Below are 10,247 nucleotides of genomic sequence, written 5' to 3'. Positions count from 1 at the left end.
CATTTTAATTTGCAAGTATTTGATGGAAACATCATTTCGTTTTGTCATATATGCTACTGGTGTAGATGTTGGTGGAGTGCAGATTGTCAATTTGGTGCTTATGGATTGTATTGTGTTTGGAAGATAATTCTGAATGAGTTTGAGACAAGGGAGCAAATTTCTATTGAGATTATATCAAATCATACTTACTCCCTTTAAAAAGTACGAGTTCGGGAAAAAAAATTCATAGTCAATATCACCTTTAGCTTTTTTTTAAATATTACATTGTTATCCTAATCTATTCTAATTATTCTATCTTTTTTGAATGTGTAATTAAATGATTTATCTTATTCATAATGAGACTTAATATATTATTGGATAAAGGAGATATGCTTAATATAATTTAAATCCTTTACTTATTGTAGTTCGCAGATAAATCTAAAAAATATATACTAGTCAGCACCTAAATTTTTTAAACTTTGTAAAAAATATCCTCCAAGTTTTTTAAATTGCAAAAACACCCATACAAATTTAAAATTTTATTAAAACATCTTAAAATTATAAATTTTACTTATTTTAATTTAGTGATAAATCTGAAAAATATATGCTAGCTAGAAACTGAAAGTTTTTTGACTGTGGATAAAATATCTTATAACTTTTAAAAATTATAAAAACACCCCTTAAAATTCAAAATTAGTAAAAAGACACCTTGAAAATTTCAAACTTATAAACACACTAAAAATCTACAAACAACACAAACAACCTCTAAAAATTTATAAAATTTACAATAAACTCTGAAGTTTTTATAAATTACAAAATAAAACCTTCAAAATTGTAAAATTTATAAAAATCCTGATAATTTCCAAACTAGTACATTGAAAATATAGGAATTGAAAATATCCCTTACATAATTTATAATTTGTAAAAAACACCCTTAAAGTCTCAAAAATTACAAACAAAAACTCAAAGTTCAAAATTTACAAAAAAACACCCTGAGAATTTCAAACTCATTAGTAAATTAAAAACATAGGAATTATAAACAGTCTATAAACAATTTACAATCTGTAGAAAAGACCTATAATTTTAAAAAATTACAAAAATCACCTAAAATTAATAATTTTTTAAAAAAATGTCATGAGAATTTCTAACCTATAAATACTAAAATGAATATACAAAATTACTAATAACTCCTAGAAAATTAAAAATTTGTAAAAAATATCATACTCTATTAAAAGTATAGGTTTAGGAAAAACTTTTCATGGTCAATATTACTCATAACTCGTTTGAAAAGAGCATAACTAATTTAAAATATATTAAATTTAAAATTTAAAAAAACACCATTAAAGTTTAGTATATTACAAATTACCCCTTCAAAGTTTGAAAATTTTTAATGATTTTATAATTCCTTAATTTCAATTCCTACTTTTTGTTTGAGATTTATTCCATAGTTACACGTATCAAATTAGTAACTAAAATAATAATTATTTATGCTTAAATTAGGATGATTGTAATGTGTCACTCACTATAGAATTTTCATGAAGATATGTACCTTACTTTCTATAGCTATCTGCACTACTCATGTACATATTTTATAGATTAGTTATTAATTTGACATATTAAATTTTTTTTCTTTGTAGAAATTTTTTCTTTGACTTTTGGATTGTATAATCACTATATCACCATTCTAGCGTAGAAATGATCTCACTCTAAATGACCTCAAGCCAGTGTTTGAGTTAAACTGAAGTATATACTATCGTTACTATGTGTATACAATTTTTAAGAAAATTACGTCAACAGTTTTTAAACAGAAGAGAAATTTCTAACTTTTGATATTATAAAAACTAAATATAGCCAATTGAATGATTAGCAAAAGAGAACTTACATCAGAAAAGTATGAATAATAAGATAAAGAGAAAATATAATTGCATTGCTAATAGTGCTACCAATAGCAAACTACAATGTAAAGTTAATTTATCTTGTGGAGCCCAACTACTAGCTATAAGCATCGAGGTTTCCATATATATACTTTATAATTTATTAAAAAGGGTCATATAATCTTGTATAATAAAATTGATTTAATACCGAATAGTAGTATCATTGTAATAATATCGTTATTAGGGAAGATCCTTCATGAACCAGTATGTTCTTTACGATATATAAGCTATGCACTCTAAATTCCTATGTCTTTCATAAAGCCAAAAGGTTTGAATACGAGCCTCTAACATTTTACTCTTACAACATCAAAATCCACTTACCAGATGTGGATATTTCAGATGAGTTGTATGTCCCATATATAATACAATTGCCCTAGGCAAGTGAATTATAATATCATTTTATAATATTATTTATTTAAAAGATAAAAAACTATTTAATATATTATAATTATTTAAATAAATTATGAATAAATTATAATAGTTATCCAAACCATAACTGATCATACAGTTATTTATATACAGTTTTACAATTTATTTATTAAAATAAAATTGTAATTGTTTAGAATTTATATTTATTTTTTGTAGCTAATAAAAAAATTAAAAAGCATAAAATAAAGCAGGGATGCTCTCGTGCAAAGCAAGTGCACTATACTAATAAATGTAAATATGAATATGACACGAAAAAAGATATGACATGGAAATAATTCTAACATTTTATTTTTATACTATTCTCTTGGGGCAAGCTTTGATAGGGACCTTGCATCAAAGAAAAAAATTCACAAAATAATTCATCATACTTTTAGTTTTAAAAATTCACAAAATAATTCATCATACTTTTAGTTTTACTTCTATGACACGGAGAATGAGCTATAAAAATTGAATGAGAATATAAAAATTGAATGAGAATATTAGATAATATAAATATGAGTGAAATTACGGCTAAAAGGTAATGTTAATATGAGTCAAACCATAACTAAAAGTTTAATGGATATATTGCAAATAAATTCATATGCAAAATTTCTTTGCAAATTGAATGATCACCCATCTTTTGAAGACTTCAAGATACTAATAAACAGAGATGTTGTACTTGATCAATATGTTTATAACTCACAAATAGATCACGCGGCCACAGTCTGAGTTGAAAAAAATAATGATAAATTTTTATTTGGGAGAGATTGTTAAGTTGATGATCAATTCTACAAAAAACTTTGTATTCTTTTTTATTTTTACTTTATTTTTATCAATTTAAATAATCATGATATTCAAAGACGTGCACTGCACATGCATCTCAACTAGTAGAATTACAAAGAAAATTTTGGAAGTATAAATTTAATGCTTAATAATACTTAATCATGTTGAACCTACCCGAAGTTAATCCAGCGATTTTTCTTGTGAGTGCCCATGGGCGCTCGTTAGGACTTGAGAAAGATAGGAAGAAATGAATAGCTAGTGGGCACATCTTAATTTGCACTAGTTTCCTTCTAACCTCTCATCTCTTAATTGAAGAAATTATAGAAACTCAGAAGAATCAGTCAAACCAGGCGGCGGTCGACCGGTCTGGTCGACCGCATTCGTGCAAATCGCGGTCGACCGGGCCGGTCGAGGACGAAGCGGATATCAGTTTTTCCAGGTTTTCGACCCGGTTCGTTTTGTAAGTTCTATATATACCTAAACCTGTTTGTTTAGGGATAGTGTGGGACGAATTTGAGCAGCCAAAGAGAGAGAATCATTGCATCCAATTGTGAGAGAGCTTTGAGAGATCTAGAGCTTTGTTTTAGGGTTTGGTCTGAGAGATTTGTAACCCTATTTGTATTCTCTTGATTTCTAGTAGAAAAAACTTCCCCCCTCCTTGCCCCGTGGACGTAGGCAACTTGCCGAACCACGTAAATTGTGTGTTCTTGCTGTGATTGTGGTTTGCATATTGTTTGTGGTTCAGTTCGAGTTATTGTTCGTGTTGCCCTAGAAAGCTTCCGCCGCGCACAACAATTGGTATCAGAGCTAAATCGACAACATGGGAGATGCAAGCACGTCAGGTTCGTCTCTAACAAAGGCGATACAGAGTCTGAGCATCAATAACACGAAGATTGATGTTCCGAAGTTCGATGGCAAGATCAATTTTGGATTGTGGAGGTGTCAGGTGATGGATGCTTTGGATGCACAGAATTTGGAGGAGACTCTTGAGTTAAAAGAGAAACCCGCTGAGTTGGAGGATAAGGTTTGGAGAAAGATGAACAGTAGAGCTTGTGGTGTTATTAGGTCATGCTTGACGCCGGATCTTATTTATGATGTTATGAACGAGACGTCGGCGAAGAAGATGTGGGAAACACTCAATGAGAAATATCTTACGAAGAGCATTGAGAATCGGCTTCACTTGAAGAAGAGATTTTACCAGTTCAAGATGAAGAGAGGGGTTTCCATCAGGGAGCATGTCAACAATTTCACTAAGCTACTTTCAGATATGGCCAATGTTGATATTATAGTTGAGGATGAAGACAAGGCGATGCTACTTCTGTGTTCGTTGCCCGAAGATGATTATGGTACGTTCGTTCTCACTATGATCAATGGAAGAACTACAGTTAGCTACAAGGAGGTGACCTCAGCTTTGGTGAACTATGAGTTGAGGAAGAGTGATGGTGAACCCTCCGAGAAGGCATCGGGAGATGCGTTAGCAGTTCGAGGCCGAGATCCAAACCGTCGTCAGTTCAACCGCTCAAAGTCAAAGAATAGGAGTGCCTATAAGAGTGTTGGTAGAAATCAATGTCGGTATTGTAAAGAAGAAGGACATTGGAAGATTGACTGCCCAAAGTGGAAAGAAAAAGCCGGAAAGAATAAGGGGAAAGCTGCACAAGCTTCAGAAGTGAATGTTGCAAAAGCTATTGGTGAGCATTCAGATTCAGATTCTTCAGGCTATTCATGCCCTGCTTTACCGTCGGTTTGCTATGCGGATTCCACGGAGTGGATGATGGATTCGGGAGCTACATATCACATCTGCCCTAAGAGGGAGTGGTTTTCTAGCTTTGAGGAGCTGGAAAGAGGGGATGTCGTGCTTATGGGTAATGATCACGTATGCCCTATTGGTGGTATTGGTTCAGTCCGGATCAGGATGCATGATGGTGTAGTGAGGGAATTGAAGGAAGTGAGGTTCGTGCCGCAGTTGACGAAGAACATCATTTCTCTTGGGACTTTGGAGGCAGCAGGATATCGAGTGATCTTAGAGGATGCTACAGTGAAGGTCACGAAGGGTTCTATGGTGGTGATGCGAGGTGTCAGGGAAAACTACCTATACTACTTGAAGGGCAAGACAGTTACAGGGGGTCTGGCAGCTTCTATCACTACAGAGGAGGACACTACCACCTTATGGCACATGAGACTTGGACACACAGGAGATAAGTCCCTACAGTCATTGGCTAAACAGGGGCTATTGAAAGGTGCTAAGACCTGCAAGATGGAATTGTGTGAGCATTGTGTACTTGGGAAGAAGACTAGAGTGAAGTTCGGCACCGCTGTTCATAACACCCAAGGTACATTGGATTATATTCACACGGACGTTTGGGGTCCTTCCAAGAACACATCTCTTGGTGGGGCCAACTATTTTGTCACTTTCATTGATGATTATTCCAGGAGGAATTGGGTATACCCGATGAAGCATAAACATCAGGTCCTGGATATTTTTGTGGAGTGGAAAAAGAAAGTGGAGCTGCAGACAGGTAGAAAGGTGAAGACTCTACGTTCAGATAACGGTGGAGAGTACAAGAGTGATCCGTTTCTGCAGTTTTGCCGGGATCACGGCATTAGAAGACACTTCACAGTTCGAGAGACACCGCAACAGAACGGGGTGGCTGAGAGATTGAACCGTACCTTGCTGGAGAAGGTGCGGTGTATGATGACGCAGAGTGGATTGCCTAGATCTTTTTGGGCCGAGGCGTTGGTTTATGCGAGCCATCTTGTGAACAGGTTGCCGTGCACTGCGATAGACGGGAAGACTCCTTTGGAGCGTTGGTTTGGTTCGGAGGCTAGTGACTATGAGTCGCTTCGGATATTCGGGTGTCCAGCTTATTATCATGTCAGTGATGGTAAATTAAATCCGAGAGCGAGGAAAGCAGTCTTTGTGGGATTTAGAGATGGAGTCAAAGGCTTCAAGTTATGGGATCCACAGGACAAGAAGATAGTTATTAGCAGAGATGTCACATTTGACGAGGCGTACATGATGAGGCCTCGAACCCCTCAGCAGGTGGAGGGAGACCAGACAGGAGAGATATCGCAGCAGGTGGAGGATGATGTGACTCCACCCACTCCAGAGAACACTGTATCCATTGAGGCTCCTACAGAGGTGACACTGGGAGGAGATGAGATGACAGATGGGCAGATACAGGATACAGTAGATCATGGGACTCAGGAACAGGGTCATGTTCAGAGGACCATTGCAGCAGATAGACCGAGGAGAGAGATTCGTCGGCCAGCTAGGTATAATGATGTCATGGTCGCATATGCATTATCAGTGGAGGTCGTTGATGATATGGTTCCAGCCACATTCAGGGAGGCAGAGTCTAGCCCCGATTCGATCAGGTGGAGGGAAGCTATGGAGGAGGAGATGCGGTCTCTTCAGAAGAACGACACTTGGACACTTGCACATCTACCTAAGGGTAAGAAAGCTATTGGTTGCAAGTGGGTATATGCGAAGAAGGAGGGATCTTCTATTGGGGACATTCGGTTCAAAGCCAGATTAGTTGCCAAGGGATATGCACAGCTTGAGGGCATTGATTACAACGAGGTATTTTCACCCGTTGTGAAGCATTCGTCGATTCGGATTTTATTGGCGTTGGTGGCACAGTTGGATTTGGATTTGGTCCAGATGGATGTGAAGACAGCCTTTCTACACGGTGATTTAGATGAGGAGATCTACATGACACAACCACAGGGTTTCAAAGCTGCAGGAAAGGAAAATTTGGTTTGTAAGCTGAAGAAGTCTCTTTATGGTTTGAAGCAGTCACCAAGACAGTGGTATAAGAGATTCGACGGCTTTATGATTGGCCGAGGGTACACAAGGAGCCCATATGACCCATGTGTTTATATGCACAAGCTACAGGATGGTGAGCTCATATATTTGCTTTTATATGTTGATGATATGCTTATTGCTTCCAGGAATTCTTCGGCTATTCGAAAGCTGAAAGAGGAGTTATCATCCGAGTTTGAGATGAAGGATCTTGGAGAGGCAAAGAAGATATTGGGTATGGAGATCGAGCGAGACAGGGTGAAGGGGAAATTGAAGCTTACACAGAAGAGCTACTTGCAGAAGATGTTGAAGAAATTCAGCTTTGATGGCAATGCAAAAGCAGTTAGCACACCATTGGCTCCCCACTTCAAGCTTTCAGCGTTGATGTCACCTGTTTCAGTTGAGGACAGAGATTATATGTCGAAGGTCCCATATGCTAGTGCAGTAGGTAGCTTGATGTATGCGATGGTGTGTACGAGGCCAGATTTGTCACAGGCCGTGAGCATGGTATCGAGATACATGCATGACCCCGGGAAGGGTCACTGGGAGGCCGTGAAGTGGATTCTACGGTATGTTCGAGGCACCGTGGATGTTGGTTTAGTGTTTCAGAAGGATGAGAAGGACGGGCAGGCTTGTATTGGTTATGTGGATTCAGATTATGCTGGAGATCTTGACAAACGCCGGTCTACGTCAGGTTATGCTTTTACATTGGCAGGTGCACCTGTATGTTGGCGTTGCACGCTTCAGTCCACAGTGGCTCTCTCTACTACAGAGGCAGAGTATATGGCAGTTACTGAAGCTATTAAGGAGGCTTTATGGTTGCGTGGATTATTGGAGGACTTGGGGATTGCACAGGAGACTATTCGGATATATTGTGATAGTATGTCGGCTATCTATTTGGCGAAGAACCAGGTTTATCATGCGCGCACGAAGCACATCGACGTCAGATTCCACTTTGTACGGGACGTCGGTCGACCGGAATTGATCGCGGTCGACCGGGCCGGTCGACCGACGAAGCGGATATCAGTTTTTCCAGGTTTTCGACCCGGTTCGTTTTGTAAGTTCTATATATACCTAAACCTGTTTGTTTAGGGATAGTGTGGGACGAATTTGAGCAGCCAAAGAGAGAGAATCATTGCATCCAATTGTGAGAGAGCTTTGAGAGATCTAGAGCTTTGTTTTAGGGTTTGGTCTGAGAGATTTGTAACCCTATTTGTATTCTCTTGATTTCTAGTAGAAAGAACTCCCCTCCCCCCCTCATTGCCCCGTGGACGTAGGCAACTTGCCAAACCACGTAAATTGTGTGTTCTTGCTGTGATTGTGGTTTGCATATTGTTTGTGGTTTAGTTCGAGTTATTGTTCGTGTTGCCCTAGAAAGCTTCCGCCGCGCACAACATTAATAAGTGCCTATGTAGTCAGAAGACACCTTTAATCCAATAATCCGGTTGAGATCTGAGCCCATGTAACATGTGAAACATATTTGGATCACAAATCCACAATATAACCCTAAAACTATTCAAAACAAAATCAAATTAATCTTGGTGATCTCATGTGCCTCCACCGCTTTTAATTTTTGTATTTTTCCTTGTGTTCTTGTACATGGCTTCAGCATGGTGCACGATGATGGTAGGTGATGCAGAGTTCATTGCAGCGTAATTATTCAAATGGGGATTAGATACGACATATATTATATTCATATCTGTTTTATTATTAATTACGAATGTGAAGACCGTGCAATAAACAGAAAGAAATACATTTGTAAAATATACACGAGGAAAACAGATAAAATTGAAAAGTACAAAGAATTATTCTTTGTACAAAGAAAACAAAATGAATTATTCTTTGTACAAAGAAAACAAAATCTTGTAGTTTATAAATCACACGACATAAGAGAACACTGTTGTTTTTTTCCGGTGACAATGACTGATAATAGGAAAAAAAAAGAATTATTTAGTTGTTATGTCATCAATTAAACTTAAGTGTTAATCCTCCTCTTGGTGTAGACACGTGTCCTAGGTCAATACTAATTAATCAGACCAGCCAAGATGACTCAGGTAATACGAGCACTTGCCCCTTTCCAAAAAGGGACGAGTTATAACTAAATTCTCACTCAACCTCATTATTTGAGTCAACCCCACTCATTCACTCAGAACCATGTCGACAACTTGCAAGGCCGACAAAAAAACGGTACTTGTCTTCTCGCTCGCAGAGTCGGATCTAGATGCGATTTGTCCTCGCCAACAGTCTGCCAGCTATTTGCCAATTCAGCTGTCTGCCTAGACTTGGCCAGAGTTACGCGTCTACCACTCTCAACAGAGTATATATATAGGCTCATCACTAACTGGTAAGGGGATCCCTTTTCGGATGGCCTTCAAGTCCCTTTTCGGATGACCTTCAGGTCGTCCTTGGGGCCACAGATATGTCATTTCTGGGAAACTAATTTTATCATTTGCATATTCAGAACTTATTCAGTTCATTGTTTCTTAATCAAGCTCTATACTAACTTGACCGTCAGAGGAATCACCAGAGATTTCAACTCTGGTTCTCTAACGTGTCTATTTAATTTGTAGCTCTCTTGTCTTAAATAGGGGATCGGTCGCATGAGGGGATGAAGGGACCCACATCGTTCGTTTCGACCCTAAGCCCCGTTGCTAACTCGGGATTATCTACTAATCTCGCTGCTGAGTCTCAGAACATCACCACTAGTGCATTTATGTATTAAAAAATAGCCATCAATGTTGAAAGTTACATAATTAAATATCCTAAATTGGTTGTTTTTTTTTTTTTTGGTGGAGGGGGGTTTGGGGTTAATAAATGAAGATGAAAAATGATTGTAGTACGATTTCGTCGGAGACTATTCTTCTCCTCTATGTTTCACCTAATCAAATAATGAAAAGTCTCGCTCCAAAATTCTCTCAATAAGTAGACTATTCTAATATTTATTACATACTTTTAACCATAATTACTCTATTATGTTCAGAAAAGTCTAGTTCAAACTCGGTAGGTGTTGCGTCCTGCATTCTAGTCACGTCACCAGTGTGATATCTTCTAGTAATTGTTCATTGCTTGATTTCTCAGTCAATAACACCACAGCTAATCTGTCCTTTTCCATCTCTAATTACAATACAAACGCAATAAAAATAATTAGAAAATGAAGGAACTAAATCCTAAAATTAGTTTAGCAATTATCATTAACAATGCATGAATATAAGTACTCAAGGATATGCCCCTCACCAGATAGGATACATATATCTATACCCGGTAAAATATGAATAAATACATACATATAAATATATATATATATATATATATATATATATATATATATACAAGAGAAATAT

The sequence above is a fragment of the Asparagus officinalis genome, chromosome 7 (genome assembly GCF_001876935.1).
Source record: "Asparagus officinalis chromosome 7, Aspof.V1, whole genome shotgun sequence".
In the NCBI taxonomy this organism is placed as follows: domain Eukaryota; kingdom Viridiplantae; phylum Streptophyta; class Magnoliopsida; order Asparagales; family Asparagaceae; genus Asparagus; species Asparagus officinalis.
This window is presented reverse-complemented; position numbering follows the sequence as displayed.